Consider the following 18,869-nt stretch of genomic DNA (forward strand, 5'->3'; position numbering starts at 1 on the left):
TGTATATATACCACATCTTCTTGATCCATTCATCAGGTGATGGACATTTAGGCTCTTTCCATGTTTTGGCTATTGTTGACAGTGCTGCTTTGAACATAGGGGTACATGTGCCCCTATGCATCAGGCACATCTGTATCCCTTGGGTAAGTCCCTAGCAGTGTTACTGCTGGGTCATAGGGAGTTTTATTAATAGTTTTTTGAGGAGCCTCCACACTGCTTTCCAGAGCAGCTGCACCAGTTTACATTGCCACCAACAGTGTAGGAGGGTGCCCGTCTCTCCACACCCTCACCAGCATCTATAGTCTCTTGATTTGTTCATTTTAGCCTCTCTGACTACATTCAAATTAAATGTTTTGATACTTATCCCAGCATACTCTAGTGACGGTGATTTTAAGCAGTAACTCAAGCTCCCTGTCTTCGTTTTCTCAGTTGTAAAATACTAAAAGTAAAAACAAAAATAAAAACTAAAAACAAACAAATAAAAAAAAAACCCTCCATTACAGGGTTACTGTGAAGATTACTTTAGTTATCACATATTAGATGCTTAAAATGATCAAATTCAATAAATATTAGTTGTTATTGTTATTATTATTACAATACTTGGAAAAGTAAAAAATAAAATAAAATAAAATAAATATATGTCCAAGGTTTAGAGCAAAATGATGCATTTGATGATGTAAACATATCTAACAGAAAACTCTTGACTAATTTAAAATTAATTTAGGGGCACCTGGTTGTTCAGTAGGTTAAGTAAGTGTTCAACTCCTGGTTTTGGCTCAGATCATGATCTCACAGCTTCATGGGTTTGAGCCCCATGTTAGGCTCTCTGCTGGCAATGCAAAGCCTGCTTCAGATTCTCACTCTCTCTGCACCTTCCCACTAGTGCTCTCTCCGTCTCAATATAAATAAATAAAAACTTTTTAAAAAATTAATTTTGGAAAGCATTTGTTTTGAATTTACTCTGATCAAAGTAATACAGAATATTTATAAATCCAAGGATGTGAGACCTTTGGCCAAAAATAATGAGGAGCAATAAACTACTAGAATGCTGTGGGCAAGTACTGTGAAATCTAAGAATATTCTGCTGTCTGTGTGCATTCAACTCTTGTACAGTCATACTAAAAAAATGCAGGTCCCTAGATACACTAGGCCTTGCTACTTATTCTTTGTTTTTGGCTGAAGTAAGAGATTGCAAGTATCTGGCCTAACTCAGCTTACCCTAATTGATCACACCGCTGAAAGAAATGGACCAACTGTTCAACCAACAGAATATTTTTCATTTCTTTGAGTGGGCCATGCTATCTCCTCCACATGGGCTTAACTGGATGTTATATATAGTATTTTCTCTAGATAACTTCCTTCTTTACCTATTATTTATATTTTAGATCTCATTTTAAATATCATTTCCTCTAAGAGGACTTCTGATCCTATTTATATAACCATTATACACTCTCTTAGCAACCCTCCCATCAGATAATTCATCGTGCTTAACCATAATTATTTGATTTTCTGTTTCATTTGCTTGACTTTAGTCTTTTTCAGAAACAACAGCATCTGTTATGCTAAGTAATATGTTCCAAGCAATTAGGACAGAGCTTGACATAAAATAATAATAGATGCTCACTAAATATGTGAAAAGATGAATTAAATGAGACTACATTGAGTATCTGAGTTCTATTCTGTGTCTTATATTTTACTTTTATCATTCAGTTTCTTTGCTTTGTTCTCTATTTCACAGAAAAGAGTTTTCCTACTAACCTATCTTATATTTACTCCCTCCATGTGTGCTTTTTTAAGCAAAAATAGTCAATCATGTTTTCCTCTACTTTTCTTATAGTTTTTTCATTACTATGTTTTTAACCTGTTAAATTCAATCAACTGTCCTTTTGAATTTTATTAAAGCTATGAATTGAAGATTTATAAAATTCATCTATTTCTCACAGAAACATTATTTTAAAGCACCATGATTTTGCCCCAATATAGAGGTCAGTTCCTTTTCTCTGTGCCTTATACTAAGTTTTTATAAGTAATGTGAATTACATTTATAAGATATTCATGTTGCAAGGCCTTTGACCAGGAAACACACATTAACCTGGGTCGGTCCTGGCTGCCACATATTTCCCAAAAGGATCAAACAAAGGGATACACATCAAGAAATAAAAAAATAAAAATAAAATAACATGTTAATTATAAATTGGTGTTTGGTCCCGAAACACTATGCAGTACACTAATGATATGGGTGTACTGACATGGAACGTGTGGAATACCTCTGTCTCATTTGCAGTAGACTACTACCCATATCAAAGCAAATAAAATGACATAATTCACAAAGGCCATGCAACTAACAAAATTTATAATTCCTCTGAGATGAGATGTGCCAGCACTTAAAAAAACTATCTACAGAGACAGAGTAGGACACAGAGTTTATCTGCAGTCCACCAGCCATTCCTAAACTGTAGCAACAACTTTTGTAAGGCTGCTATGTGAAAACAGGAGGAGACAGGGGAACCTGGGTGGTTTAAACAGTTGAGTGTCCAGCTATTGATTTTGGCTCAGGTCATGATCCCAGGGTCATGGGACTGAGCCCCACACCAGGCTTCTTGCTGAACATGGAGCCAGTTTAAGATTTTCTCTTTCTTTCTCTCTCTTTCTCTCTCTCTCTCTCTCTCTCTCTCTGTCTCCCTCTGCCCTTTTCCCCCACTTGCACTCTTTCTCTCTTAAGAAAAAAAAAAGAGGGGTCACCTGGGTGGCATAGTCGAATAAGCTTCTGACTTTGGCTCAGGTCATGATTTCACAGAGCCGGGCCTGTGCTGCCAGTTGTGCTGACAGCTCAGAGCCTGGAGCCCACTTCAGATTCAATGCCTCCCTCTCTCTCTGCTCCTCCTCCACCCATGCTCTGTCTCTGTCTGTCTGTCTGTCTGTCTCTCTCTCTCTCTCTCATAAAATAAATAAATGTTAGAAAAAAAAAAAGAGGAAGCAACAAAGGAGGTGAACAAAAGGGAGAAAGGTATGAAGGAAAAGAAGTCAGAGTAATAAAGAGAACTCACTTTAACCAACAGCCCTGGCCTGTTTAGCATACATGGAGACTGTATTCCCTAAAAAGAGCTGCAACATAATCTTTCAATGTCTATGATCTGCTTCATTGTGACCTGTCCAAACAAAATGTGAAGTCTCTTTCTCTATCACTTTTATTTTGGGTAGGCCCTGTAACTGCTAATATAGACTATGGCAGAAATGACACTACACCAGTTCTTAACATAGACTTTAACATTTCTGGCAGCTCCTGCTTCCGAACACTTGTTGCATATTTTTGGGATGCTCTCTCTCAGAACCCAGTTGCCATATTGTGAAAAGCAGGTCATACGGAGAGGTCATGCTTCAGTCAACAGGCCCACCTTAGCTTTCAGACAACATCAACCGCCAGCTGTAGAAGTGAATCATCTGGGATGAGTAGCTCAATCAAGATTTCAGATGACTTCAACCCTAGCCAACGTCTGACTACAACTGTGTTCAAAACCCCAAGGAAGACCACCTAGTGGTCAGGTCAAACCAAAGAGTTGTGAGAGAAAATAATAAATTGTTGTTAAAAGCACCATGTTTTGTGGTAGTTTATTACCCAATAATATAGAGCCAGATCAGAATTCAGTACATAGAAGTGGAGGGCTACTACAACAAAGCATAAAATACAATTGACTCTTGAACATGTATTTGAATTGCATTGGTCCATGGATAGATGCATTTTTTCCAATAAATACATTGAAAATATTTTTTGGATATTTGTGACAATTTGAAAAAACTCACAGATGAGCCAGGTAGCCTAGAAATATTAAAAAGACTAAGAGAAAGTTAGGTATGTTATGAATGCATAAAATAAATGCAGATGCTAGACTATTTTATAATTTGCTACCATAAAATAAACAAATCTGTAATAAAAATGTTAACATGTCTCAAAACTTATGCACACAAACACTAATAGACCATAAGTGGTGCCATGTACAGTGGATAAAAATACAAAACAATTGTAAAAATACAGTATTGAGTCAAACTGCATAAAATTAACTATACTTCATACTGTACTATTGTAATACTTTCGTAGCTACCTCCTGTTGCTATTGCAATGAACTCAAGTGTTGCAAGTATACACTTAAAATACGGTGTGACATTGCTCCCGATAGCCAGATAATCTCTCGAGTATTGTGTAAAAATACTAGAGAAAGTAAAAAGTAAACTTTCACAGTTCTTACATATTTTCATTTCAGTTGGTGTAATACAGGAAACATCGAATAACACTGTGGGACCCATACAAAGTGCCACTAATTATGCTGGAAGTGCTCCCAAGGAGGAGGAAAAAGTCATGATATTACAAGCAAAAGTTGAATTTCTTGACATGTATCATAGATTAAGGTCTGCAGCTGTGGTTGCTCACCATTTCAAGATACCATTAGGACCATTGTAAAAACAGACAAGGAAATTTGTGAAGCCATTACTGCAGGTATGCCAACAAGTGTGAAAAACTTGCACTTCTTGCAAAATATCATTTTATTTCGCACTGAAAATGCAGCTCTTATGTGTGTGTCGGCTTGCTATAGGAAAGACACACCTATACACTGTAATATGATTTGAGAAAAAAAATGAAGTCCTTATGTGACAACTTAAAGCAAAAGGAAGGTGAAGGATCTAAGCTGGAGAATTTAATGTCAGGGAAGGGTGGTTTGATAATTTTAGAAAGAGGTTTAGTTTAAAAGAATCAACTTCTGCCAACCCAACAGGCATTAGATAAATCTCCAGATGCCATTAAGAAAATCATTCAAGAGAAAGGATATCTGCCTGAACAGGTTTTTATGCAGACAAAAGTGCCTTATTCTGGAAAAAAATTTGCCACAAAGGACATTTATTAGTAAGGAAGAGACAAACAGTAGTATTTAAGGCAGGAAGGAATAAGCTAACTCTACTGTTTAATGCAAATACAGCTGGGTTTATGATCAGTTGGAATTATAACTACTTTTACTTGTAAAGCTGGTAACCCCAAGACATGAAGGGAAAATATAAATACCAGCATCCAGTCTTTTGGTTGTACAACAAGGCCTGAACAATGAGAACCCTTTTTCTGGATTGGTTCCATTGATGCTTTGTCCCTAAAATAAGGAAGTACCTTACTAGTAAGGGGCTGTCTTTCAAAGTCGTACTGAGATTGCACAAGTCACCTAAAACCTCATGATTTCAACACCGAGGTTGCTGAGGTAGTCTGCTTGCCCCCAAACATGACGTCTCAATTCAGCCTCTAAATCAGGGGGTCAGAAGGACCTTCAAAGCTTATTACACATGGTACTCTATGTAAAGAATTATCACCACTATCAAAGAAAATAGTAAGAAAGAGAATATCCTGAAAGTCTGTAAGGATTCCACCACTGAAGATGCCATCATTGTTATGGTCCTGAAAGCCTTCAAACCTGAAACAGTAAATTCCTGCTAAAGGAAACTATTCAGCTTTACATTGACTTACAAAAAGCCAATGAAGAAAATCATGAAAGAGACTGTACATATGGAAAGAGAGATAAAAAGTGAGGCTGGGGCTCTGGTTATGAATCCTGGAGAAATTCAGGAGCTGATAGACACTAAACCAAAGGAACTGACAGAAGACAGCTTGATAGAGATGAGTGCTTTGAAACCAGGGCCAGACAATGAGGAAGAAGACCTAGAAGCAGTTGCAGAAAACAGCCTGACATTAGACAATATTGGCAGAAGGGTTCTGACTATTCAAAACGGCTTTTGACTTCTTTTATGATACACACAGAAACTAAAGCAAACGGTGGAAGGATTGATAGCATACAGAAACACTTTTATGAGAAATGAAAAAGGAAAGTCAAACATAAATTATGATATATTTCCATAAAGTTACACAGAATATGTCTGCCTTTCCTTTCACTGTCTCCACTTCTTCTGCCTCTTCCATCCCTAAGACAGCAAAATCAACCCTTCCTCTTCCTTGTCTTCCTTGGTCTACTCAATATGAAGAGAATAAAGATGAAGACATTTATGATTTTCCACCTTCTTCTAAATAGTAAGTAACCATCATGCTATACAGTTAATAAATTTATCTGCTATGTGTGTGTATCAAGTGAAAAATCTAATAATTTTAGAGTAAGAACTGTCTGAGATATTTTTGTCTCTCCACCATCATCACGAAGTACTCATCATGTGCAAGACTTGTATGAAAGTGGATAGTCTACCTAAGTGGTATTTATTATAAAATTAATAATGTGTTAGTTTTCTTACTGTTTTCTTAGCTTGTCATTCAAATAATTATGTTATTGTACAGATGTCTCCCTCTCATAATTAGAGAAACTATTTATCAGCTTATTATCCCAGGTGTTTTTAATATGTTTCCAATGTTATATCATGAATATGACTATAATACTATATGCCATAAAATTTTTATAATGATTCACTCATTAGTGTATAGGTGAAGCTACTGTGAAGCAACTCTATTGATTACACTGGGATAAGGCAATCATATTGCTGCTTTTTTATTATCAATACATGAATCATTATATTATGTACAATTAGTATTATTTTAGTAAATAAATATTATTTTCTCACATTATCTTTTCATTTCCGAGGTCTATTGTTAGTTATATACATAATACCTACCATGTTCTATATCATATAAGAGAATATTGATGTAGGTGCTGACAACAACTCATCTTGTAATACTGAATCAAGAGTATGGATATTTTTCCCTTTGTTGAGACTTCAGAAATTTAAGGTAATGCCTCATAGACTCTTTGACCTAGACAAAAAAGCTTTTAAGCATATTAAGGATATTAGCCCATGCAGCTCCATAGTCAGGTCAAGGCAGAGAGGAGATGGACTTGGAAAAAATACAGGTGTAGATTTGGTCTAATGTAATTAATTATACTTTGATTCCTAAGAAATCCACAGAGATTTAAAGGAATTATTTCAGCTTGGACTGAAAAGGACAGAGATTGTTCACTATGAAAAGAGGTCTCCGGGACCTCATATTCAACTGCAAACACAGGCCATGTCTTATGGAGAATGAAGGATAATTCAAAGGTCAAAACCAAGTTCCCCTGGGCACTACTTCCAGGGTAAGCATGTTCTGTGTAGGGTCCCAGAATTGCTGCCGGTCACTGAGTGTTCATAACCCTCCTCCAAATCCATGCTCATTTTTAACAAGTGGGCCTATTGTAGACATCTTGAGGTAAATAAACATTGTATGTTGGGCCTATAGGGAGAATAATATTATAGGCTTTAGACCAAGAGGAACTACTTGACAAGTAATTCCAAAAGAATTGGTCCATGGACCTGGGTTTATATGTGAGATTCTGCACTCATGGATCTGATGGAGAACTATGAGACTTTAGTGAGTAAAGGTGGAGGTGAATGTATTTTGCTTATAGGACAGATGCAAATTGCTTTGGTAAGAAAGCATACTATAACTTACTGCATTTGCTAAAAATGGCTACAATAGTATTTCCCATTCCATATTTTTTTTTGCAATGTGAACTTCTCACCCCACCAAGAAGGTGAAATATATCTCTCCAAACCCTTGAATAAAAATAGGACTTACATGATGACTCTCAACTTACTTGAAAGTTTCTATTTCTTATTTTCCTTGAAATACTCTTGGGACACCCTCTTTTGGAACTCAACTGTCATTCTCTAAGAAATCCTAGCTACTAGGAGAAGCCATGCGTAAGCCACATGGAAAGTCTGATTTCCCCCACAACAGCCAGAATCAACTATCAGCCATGTCAGTAAGTCACCAGGACATCCAGCCCAACCAAGCCTTCCGCAACTCAGCCACAGCCAATATCTGACCACAACCATTTGAGAGACTCCAAAAGAGAGCCACCTACCAGACTGCAATCAATATACCCATAAGAGATAATAATTTTTTAAATGTTGTTTTAAGCTATTAAGTTTTGAGACAGGTTGTCACACAGAAACACTTAAGTAATGGGAAGACTATACCACAAGAAGAAAAGAGAGAGACTGAGAACTGTGCTGAATTTTTAAGCCCTTTGATATCTCTTCCCAGAGGGAATAAAATTCAATTTTTCATGGGCAATAATCTTAATATATGAATTAATATTCAGTAACTGTTTATTATTGCCGGGCTATATAACAACAGCTTACATGAATATTTATTTATTCTACAGAGCAACCCACAAAGTTTTTTTTATATTAGTTTTATTATTTCCATTTTACAGATAAATTGAGGCTTAATGAATTTAAATATTTTACTGAAAGCCAAATGCTTATTAGTTAGTGGCGGAGCAGAGATCCACACCCAGGTTTACCTGACAAAAAAGGCTAGGCTTATTACTACTATATAAGAGTTGGAAGATCATCACTAATCTCTTATAAGCACAGGTATTTCTCATCCTTGGAAAAAGTAAGGCAAGGAAGATTACTGAGTAACCCCTAGAAACAAACACTACGTCTGGTTAGTTTAGTTCCTCTTTCATCCCTAAAATAAAATATTTCCTTGCATACTGGAGTGATGTCAGTTTATACCACCAGTTAAATAACCCTGCTTTTTGAAAAGAAGAGGAAAGTAGCTGAGCCATGGGCTGTCCCAGTAGAAAATCGTTTCCTTTTGTTTTGGTTTTTTTTTTTTTTTTTTTTTTAGTTTTATTACAGTCAGGAACTATAAAGTCATTTTTCAAGAAATTTCAAACCTGGCAAGTCAGATAATAGCTTGTTAAGATTTATATTTAATCTGAATCATGCCTCTTTTTAAAATCTGTTTGACAGGAAACATTGTAGATTTAAGGTATACAGTGTGTTACTTTGATCCATTTATATACTGCAATATGATTGCCAGTGTAGCTATATGTATCACATTATATAATTATAGTATAATAGTATTGTCTATATTCATTATACTGTGTACTAGCTATTTCTGTCTTATTTACTGCTCTTTACAAATTCATGTTCTTAAAATACAATGATTCTCATTGCCTCCCAATCCCAATCCCCTAGTAACAACCATTTTACTCAATTTTCTAGGTCTAACTTCTTTTTAATCCCATATGGAATTGATAACATACAGTACTGACAGAAAGTCAGGTCTTTCTCTGACTTACCTCACTTAGCATAATGTGCTAAAGTTTCATCTCACTGTGTATATATAACACACCTTTTTTTATCCATTCATTTGATTGGCATTTGAGATGGACTTCTAATCTCTCTGTTGGGGTCAGAGACTTGTGGATAACTTTTCTCTCTGTAGACTCTCCCCTATTCCTTAGAGAGTTCTACGTACTGGGGCCAAGCTTCCAGGACACAAATGTAGTAGGACCATGTTCAACCTTTTTCCTGGAGTTGCTGAAAGATTTATTGGCCCTGTTGTATCAAGAAAGATTCACATTAAAAAATAAATAAATAAATAAATGTTAGCTGTTAATAAATAAATAAATAAATAAATAAATAAGAAAGATTCACATTATGGGGAAGTCACAATTTCTATCGTTACTGTCACATGTATCTTTGATCTACATACTCTAAACATAGATTATCCATAACTTAAGTATTTGACTGCCATACCAGTAGAAAGCAATTAATTCTGAAAACTGCCGATACAGTAAATTGCAAAAAGGCCACAATAGATTTCCAAAACTGTCTTATAGTTTCACACTGTTTTCATCTCTGTTGCCTCCAAATAGATGTAACAGGATCTTATTTTGTTTTCACATAAGGAAGGTGAGTTGTGAGTAAATGGTTGATGTCATCCTTAATGTCATATGTACTCAGCCTAACAAAAAAATCTGTGCTATTTATAGGACCCACTTATTCTACAATCTTATATAAATTTCTATTTTTACACTACTTTAATTACTATGACATTATTGCAAATAATCCTTTCAACAAGCTTATGGGTGTTATTATTTATGTTTTTACATGTAAACAACAGGAAACTGACTGTGGTTGAGTAAGATGTTCTAGGTAACAGAAGTGAGGAGTAGCAGAATGACAGGGTGCACCATGGCCAGTTTACCCCCCTTTTAGCGCATTCTCTAGCCCTTAAAGCACTACTACCTGCCATACTTATATTTACAAAAAGAAGTATGCACCAAAGAACTGCTATTGTAGACAAAACCCATAAGTTTAAATAATTCAGGATTCTGTTTACTAACTCAGATTATGCAACCTTCATCTTTTAGATTTAATTTACCTTCTATACTATAGGAAAGCTATGATGATGAATCCAATAATTCTCTGAGATACTAACATTTGATAATCAGGATATCCAAAACAAACATAATTTTCTTCTTTAAAATCTGCTCTTTGTTTTCCCTAAATTTTGATAAGGTATAACAGCTCTGAGTGATCTAAGTTTGAAACTAGTTATCTTCAATTCTATCCTCATCTGAATTGTTAATCAGTTACCAAAAGATGTTAATTCAGTATCTAAACTGTCTATATAATTTTATAGCTTTTTATTTGTATTACCAGAAAATATTTTCCTAATGTTTGGAGAACTATAATTACCTCCTACTACTGCCAGGTCAGAAATGCTTCCAGAATAATGTTTTTTAAGTTCTGAAGCCACGTCATCAGCAAATTGGCCACACCTAAGTTTCAATTCTAAATTCTAGTGACCATAGATCTTCCACTGAAAGAAAAGTGAGGTATTCTCTGTTGTGGAGATGATTTTTCAAATTCTCATGCTATTGCTATTATTCACATTGCCCTCTTGGCCTTTAATGCTTTCCTTTATCTCTGCTTCCACGTGAAACTTTGAAGTCAGGGCCCAGATGCATTACTGTTTCCCCAAGTCCTTACACATCATGAGTTCAAATTTGCTGAAGATTATTTTCCTCTATAATTTTTATCTTTGTCATATATTTTCATTTTTAAGCCCTTTTTTTAAAGTCCTCTCCAGTCTTCTTATTCTGGAAAGATTCACTTTGAAGACTGTGAACATGAACGCGAGGATGCATCAAGCAATTTCCAGTGAAGCACAGGAAATAAATTAAGATGTAGCTTTGAGAAATAGCATCAGTCAAACATAATTCTAGAACTGGGCAAATAAGACACTTCTTGTTTCTTTGGGGAGACTCTCATTGCCAAGCCTGAAAATGATAAAGTGTTGATCTCTGTGTAAAGAGTCTCATGCATTTCGAATTTTTAGGTAGAAAGTGGCCATATATATGCATTATTTTCCAGTTACTACACACAGAAAACTTACTGTGCCTTTTCCCTTTGTTTTTTTTTTTAATCATAGTGAACAATATTTTCTTAAATACCATCTACAATCTATGTCATAAATCAAAACACATGGGTCTCTCCATAAATTTCAGTCGCATTACTAAAACGGAGATACGCCAAGAAATTCTAAATTTCTGTCAATGAAATGACTAATGGTTTCACTTTGATTAATATTTAATTATTCTAATGATTGCTTATTATTTAAAGTAATCAGGTTTCTACTAGGAGCTTATCTTAAGGTATTTGAATGTGATTTAACTTTATAAACAAATTCAAAATTTAATTTAGAACAAACTAGCAATTAGTTTTTAGAAATGGCTAAAGAAATCTAGCATTTTGGAAACGTATCAGACATAGGGCATAATATACTGTCAAAAGGAAACAGAATTTTAAAGTAATTTTGAAAATTATACTTGATTTACGATATCTCTAAACTAAAGTGATGGGGAAGTAAAACTGAAATGTAGACTAGGTAATATATAAAAGAAAATATCACTTGATAACACAATTATTACACATACTTTAAGATATTTTTATATATGTATATATGTACATCAGATTACTTATAGTACCTGTATGGATAATCTCTCAAATCATTAATATACTTTAAAATCTATTTGTTAAAATGTCAAAATATCAAGACCATGGGATGATACTGTTATAATTCTCTACTGGTTTGTAATTGATTCTATTTTTGGCTCCCATTTACTTTTGAAACCTATAGAATCAGCACCTCAAATTCATCCTAGTGGGTCTCTAACCTGCAATAGTAGCAGAATGAATATAATTTGCTGCAGATTCAGTGATAGTGTCACAATGATTTATTTTCCCCTTTAGTGTAAAATTTATATTTTTAATGTAAGCAAAACCTTTAAAATTAAAAGACAATAAGCTGCGGTCAGTACCTAGAATACTGATGGGGCAGATAGAAGTCCTAACCAAGGTAGTGGAGCCAGAAAACTTCAAATGCCTCTGCTGCCTCTGCAGCATTTCAAATACAATTTATCCACTTAGCCCTTTATGGAAAAGGGGTAATAACACTTCAGCAGCAAAGTCAGTGATAGAGAAGTCCTCAAGTATTTGATAAACATGTATTCAGATGAATTACTGCTAATTGCTATACTGCACACCAAAAAATGTGTTTAATGCACTATGCCAAAAATTGTTTTGTGTATATATTTATAATAATCATGGAAGATTTAAAAATATTCGGCAGATATCCTTGAACACTTTGGCATGAATTTGTTTAATATTCCATTCAAATGTTAGCAGGAACATGCCTCAAAATATGTAATGCAAATTTTATTACTAAAGCATATTTGGTATGGTCCAGGTCTTCTGAACTAAAATTAGTTGAGATGGCAAAGCTTAGACATTTAAACCACTTAAAATTAATTTTAAAAAATTTAGGAGTAGTGGGATTTCCACGTTAAATTCCAAAATATAAAGAGTTTAGAAGTAGTCACTCTCGTCCTTATAACAAGGAAAAGTCTTGACAAACTGAAAATCAGTGATATTTCTTAGATTCATTAGAGAACTGAGGTCTCAAGGCAAATCACCACTCTTAAATCTGGAGACAATGGTGAATCCAGAGAATCACTGCTAGGACCTGCTTACCTGTAGCAGAACCTGTAGAGCCATAAGCTGGTAGAAACACTGAAATGGTAATTTTGACGAATTGCTGCACACTGAGTGTGGAGTAATATCAAAGTGAAAAATTCTTGGTGGCCCTAGGATTACAGGGCCCATATTTTCATGAACTTTCCTTCCAGATTTCCCATCCCATTCTTGGACTCCACTTATAGGAGCACCTGGGTGGCTCAGTCAGTTAAGCGTCTGACTTCGGCTTAGGCCATGATCTCATAGTTTGTGAGTTCAAGTCTCCCCATCAGGGTGTCTGTTATCAGCATGGAGCCCACTTCAGATCCTCTGTTCCCCTCTTTCTCTGACTCACTCCCACTCTCCCTCTCTCTCTAAAAAATAAACAAACATGAAGGAAGGAAGGAAGGAATAAAGAAAGCCATGGTAGTAGGGAAGGAAAAGTAACCTTTAACATTGTAAAACATGTTCAGAACATTCTTGGTAACAAAGGTCTACTCTCCATGGGATAGTACTCTGTTAAAGCACAATTTTGAATCCTTACCCAACTGGGGAAAGGAATTCTTCCCAACTCACAGTCCTCTCTAGACTATCTCACCTGAGGGGGAAAAATAATCAGAGTTTCAAGATATCAAGGAATAAATTGGGAACATTATAATCAAGGAAGATTTCCCTAAAATCAGGGAAACACTTGGAATGGACTTAGACACAGGTCCACTGAAAATAGTTATAGAATGTTCCTTCCCCAAGTGTCCATCAGTAGATGAATGAAGATGTGATATGTACACACACACACACACACACACACACACACACACACACACTAGACCATTACTTAGCCATAATAAAGAATAAGATCTTGCCATTTGTGACAACTGGATAGACCTAGAGGGTACTATACCAAGTAAAGTAAGTCAGACAGAAAAACAAATATCACATGATTTCACTTATACATGGAATCTAAAAAATAAATGAATAAATAAAACATCAAAAAGCAGAAAAAAGGGTGCCTGGGTGTCTCAATCAGTTAAGCGTCCAGAACTTGATCTGGGCTCAGGTCATGATCTCATGGATAGAGCCCTGCATTGAGTTCTATGCTGACAGTACAAAGCAGGCTTGGGATTCCCTCTCTCTTCCCCTCCTCCGCTTCTTGTTATCTCTCTTTCTCTCAAAATAAATAAATAAACTTTGAAAAAACTGCAGAAACAGACCCATATATACAGAGGAAAAACTGATGGTTAGCAAAGGGAAGAAAGATGGGGGAATGGGCAAAATAGGTGAAGGGGAGAGGGAGATAAAGGCTTCTAGTTATGGAATGAATAAGTCAGGAATATAAAAGATACAGCATAGGGAATATAGTCTATGCACTGTGATAGCATTGTACGGTGACAGATGGTCACTATACTTGTGGTGAGCGTAACATATAGCTTGTGGAATCACTATACTGCTCACCTGAAACTAATGTAACATTGTATGTCAATTTTACTTCAATTAAATAAGGAAAGACTCTACCACTATGTTAAGGCCGCTCCAGTAGACTATAGCTAAAAGAGCTGCAAGACACATGTACTCTCCGAGAAGACCCAAAGTCAAAAGATGAGATAAAAATGAGGAATCTGAAGCCTCTAGCATCTACCACTGCAACAAACATTAAACATAACCCAGCTCCTAGCCAGATTAACATAAATTCTCACGCTGAAACCTATTTATTTCAGTTCCTATTACCTGATATAACTTACATGATCTACAACAAAGAACTTAAAAGGCATGCCAAAAAGAAAAAAGAAAAAAAATTGAGAAGACACAGCAATCATCAGAACCAGAATCTAATATAACAGATGCTGGACTTCAGGTAGTAAAATAATAAGTAATATGTTAAAGACTCTAAAGAAAAAAGTAGACAACATGCAATAACAGATGGGTGGTATTAGCAGAAAGATAGATATTGCAAGAAAGAATCAAAAGTAAATTCTAGAAATCAAAATACAGTAACAGAAATGAAGGCCTTTGATGGGCTCATCAGTAGATGAATGCAACTGAGGAATCAGTGAGCATAATGGTATACTAATAAAACTTCCTGAACTGCCAAGAGTGAACTATAATGTGAACTATAGACTTCGGGTGATGATATGGCAATTTAGCTACACTGACTGTAACAAATATACCACTCTCACGTGAGATGTTGATTTTACTGATGGCTGTATGTGTGTGTGAGTAGGGAGTATTTGGGAAATCTATGTATTTTCCATTAAATTTCTCTGTGAATGTAAGACTGTTCTAAAAAACAAAGTTTACAAGCAAACAAATGCTTCCCAGATTGAAGTGCAAAGAAAAAAAACCCTGTAGATCAATTTCAAAAGTTGTAACAAACCTATAATTGGAATAATAGGAAAAGACAAATGAAAGAATGGAAAAGATTTTCAGAAATAATGGCTGCGCACCTTTGAAAATTAATGGCAGTCTTCAGAACACATATTATGGAATCTTAGAGAACATCAAGAAGGATAAACACACACACACACACAAAACCAACTCACCCATGCATATCATACTTCAACTGTAGAACACCAAACGGAAAAAGGAAATAGTGAAAGGAGTAAGAAATAAACAAGGAACAAAGGTCATGGTAGACTTTTCACTAGAAACTCTTCAAGAAGAGAGTCAGACAAAATATTTAAAGAGTTCAAAGAAAAAAAAATTATATCCAGTGAAATTACTCTTCAAATGTGAAGGAGAAATGAAGACGTCCTCAGACCAAGAAGGAACATCACCAGCTATCTCGCCCTTCAGAAAGGTTAAAAGAAGATCTTCAGACCGAAGAAAAATTATATAGACCAAATTTTAATCTACATAAATTAAAGGAGATTATCAGAGAGGAAATACACAAAAATAAAATAATTTATTTAAATTTTTAGTTGATCTAAAAGACAAGTTTACTTAAAGTAATACTAGTAAAATGCATTGGGTGATTACAGTATATGGATAAATTAAATGAATGACATAAATTGCTATGGGCAGTGTCAATGTCAATTCTCCAAAAGATGCAAAGATCTTAAATGTGTATGCACCTAACAATACGACATCAAAATACAGGAGGGAAAAACTGATAGAAATGAGAAAAAAAAAAAGGTATATTTATTTTTATAATCAGAGACTCAACATCCCTCTGTCAGTAGCTGATAGATCAATTCAGTATGGATTTGCATGACCTAAACAACAATAAACTTGATATAATTGACACATACAGAATACTCCTCTCAAAAGCAGGATCCCTATTTTTCTCAAGCTCACATTGATATGGACTACATTCCAGGCCATAAAACATACGATAATTTTAAAAGAATAGAATTTATACAAAGTACATTTTCAATCTACAATGAAATTAATTTAGAAATTAATAACAGAAAGGTGAAAATCCCCAGTGAGGAAATTAAACAGCACACTTCCAAATAAGTCAGAGGTCAAAGAAAAAGCCCCAGGAGACTTTTAAAATATTTTAACTGAATAAAACTTAAAATGCAGCTAATAAAATTTTCAAATTCAGCTAAAGCAGGGCACAGAGGAAAATACATAGGGATTGAGGAAAAGCCTCGATCATTTGAGCTCTCCCAGACCCGGGGAAGTCTTGAAAAACAAATGGTATCTCCAGAACCAATGTCTGGCACCTGTGAGCCCAGCCCTGGAGGAAAATGTTAGTTCTGATTCCTTAGAGAAAAGCGTTATATCCACCTCTGAATTCCAGGATCCCCTCCTAGAGGAGATGGTTTCCTAAGACAGAAGCGAGGACCCTTACAGAGCCCAGGAAAAGCTCGCACGCGTCTCTGCCTCTCAGCCTAGTGCGCCCTGTCCTGGTACTCGCCTGGGAGGCACAGGTGGAGAAGGGGCCCCAGCCTGCCCTGAGGATGCTTCTGGTCCTGCGAACAGCGCCCCTGCCTGCCTCAGAATGCTGGCGGGGCCACCTCCCTACGTCCTCAGAAGGAAGTAGCCCCGGCCAAATGGCTGACTCTTGGGGCAGTGGGCCCATAGGGCCAGATTTTTACTTCTCTGATGATGCAGGAAGCAAAAGGCCACCAGAAGGGTCCCAGCCTCCCGCTCCTTGAGGAGCCTGGAGGCAAGGCAGGAAAAGCTCCCCAAGGCGGCAGAGGAGAATCGGCCTCCCTCTCCTCTGGGCTATGCTGGCGGACCCAAGCCTAAACCCGCTCGGAGCCGGCGCCAAGACGGGTTGCAAGAAACTCCCAGGGCGGGCGCGCGGCCCGGGGCCACTGGCGGCGAGCGGGGCGTGCGGCACGGGGAACTCACCTGGCAGCCGGCCACGCTTTCAGCCTCCGGGGAGGACTCTCCAGGGGTGCGGCCCCCACCGCGGAGCTAAGTGCTTCGCCGCAGGGCGCCCACCAGCCACCCAGCAGGAGCCCCTGCGCGTCAGCGGGGGTTAGAGCCTGCCTAGGCCCTGAACGACGTGAGGGCTGAGGTGGACCGTCGGGGGCAGTTTAAGCTTCGTTTAAGGAGTCCGCCTTGAGGATACTGTCCCTGTCCCTCACGTTCCACCCGCTCCGGAAGGGAAGCCTTCGGAGACCAGCGCCCTCACTGGGCCTGGCACGAGCCTTGCGCAGGACGCGGGCGCCCCCCTCAGGAAGTGGGCCTGAGGCGAGGCTGCTGGAGCTTGGCTTAATGGGAGCTGCAGGTGTTGCTGAGCTGGGTCTCCCTGTGTTCTGTGGCGGTGGCGGCTGCCCACAGGGCCCTTCGCGGAATATGCTGCCGTGGAAGCAGCGCAAAAGGAGAACCTGCTGGTGAAGAGCAGGTGTGAGGAGTTCCACACGAAGAACCGAGACGTAGTGTTAGATCGCGGACGGGATTGAGGGGATTCTGTACCAGATGGTGGAGGAGGCTCAGAAACACAAGGAACATGCCTTAGACAAAATCCAGAAGGTTCTGAAAGAAACAGGCCAATTTACTGCAGACCTGAACTCCATGTAAAAATCTTTCTTTGACTTCTGCAAAAAGTTTGAGAAACAAAAGAAAGTGCTTGTTAGGCTGGCTGGTGACGCAGGCCTCAAAGAATTGCACAAAGAGTAGAGCAACAAGCAACAGAGTTTATTTACTCTCCAAGGGAGGAGAGGGGCCAGATATCAAGAGAGATGTCGCCCTAGTCTAGCATGGACCTTTTAGGGGGTTTCAAGAATGTAAGAGGATTGGAACTGTGCCCATGGGGGAGGGTGTATGGGGAAGGACTCAACTCTTGGCCAAGTAGACCAGGTGACAATGCGGGGGGGTGGGGGGGGCGGGGGGGGCAGGCTGTGTCCAGGAATTGTCAGGGATATGGGTCGTGATCGGCTAGAAAGAAAATGTTTTGTAGTTGCGTTCTATTTTCTGAGAATGAGGGCCACCATGACCTAGACAAACAAAGGTAGGGCCAAGTACAGACACCTGTGAGTTTTGTCTATAAGCTTGACTCGGGAGAAGGCTTTGAATAGAACCGTTTCAGTGTTCCAACAGTACTGCACCATAGGAAGAAATATGGAAGGGTGTTGACAATGATTAAGTAAAAATTGAAAAGGAAGGCCAGAGATACCAAGCACTGAAAGTCCACAAAGAAGAGAAACTAAAACTGGCAAACAAGGAAATCTCCCAGTTCTGGGGCCAGGCTGAAGAGGACACCTTGGTTTCCAGGTGAGCCTAAGGAAGGAGCAGATGCACATCCACTCTCTGGAGAAGACCATATAGCAGAAGACTAAAGACTCTGATGGACTGACCAGAATCTGTGATGACCTCATTTCCAAAATAGAGAAGACCTGATGTCGAAAGTCAGGAAACTGGGAAAGAGGAGCAAAAAATCAACTGCATATTATAATCTGTACACATATAGAGACATAAAAATGTTACTATATTTATATTTGTTTTTAAAGCACAATTATACAGTTCTTGACTATTTTTTACCTATTATGATTATCTCAAATAGTAGAGAAATGTATGAGATCTAGATCTCATGAACTTTGAGTTATATTACTGTGAAAATTAGAGTATGTGGTAGAATT

The 18,869-nt window shown here is 37.4% G+C and overlaps 1 long non-coding RNA gene across 1 annotated transcript in view; it reads right to left on the reverse strand.

Moving 5' to 3' along the window:
* Positions 1 to 17,463, reverse strand: part of LOC115302543 — an 856,964-nt gene extending 839,501 nt beyond the window's left edge. Inside the window, exon 1 of the long non-coding RNA XR_003913523.1 lies at positions 17,137 to 17,463. This is a non-coding gene — a long non-coding RNA (uncharacterized LOC115302543). The remainder of the gene's footprint in view (positions 1 to 17,136) is intronic.
* Positions 17,464 to 18,869: the final 1,406 nt, after the last annotated feature.

Source organism: Suricata suricatta, chromosome 9 (assembly GCF_006229205.1).
Source record: "Suricata suricatta isolate VVHF042 chromosome 9, meerkat_22Aug2017_6uvM2_HiC, whole genome shotgun sequence".
NCBI lineage: Eukaryota > Metazoa > Chordata > Mammalia > Carnivora > Herpestidae > Suricata > Suricata suricatta.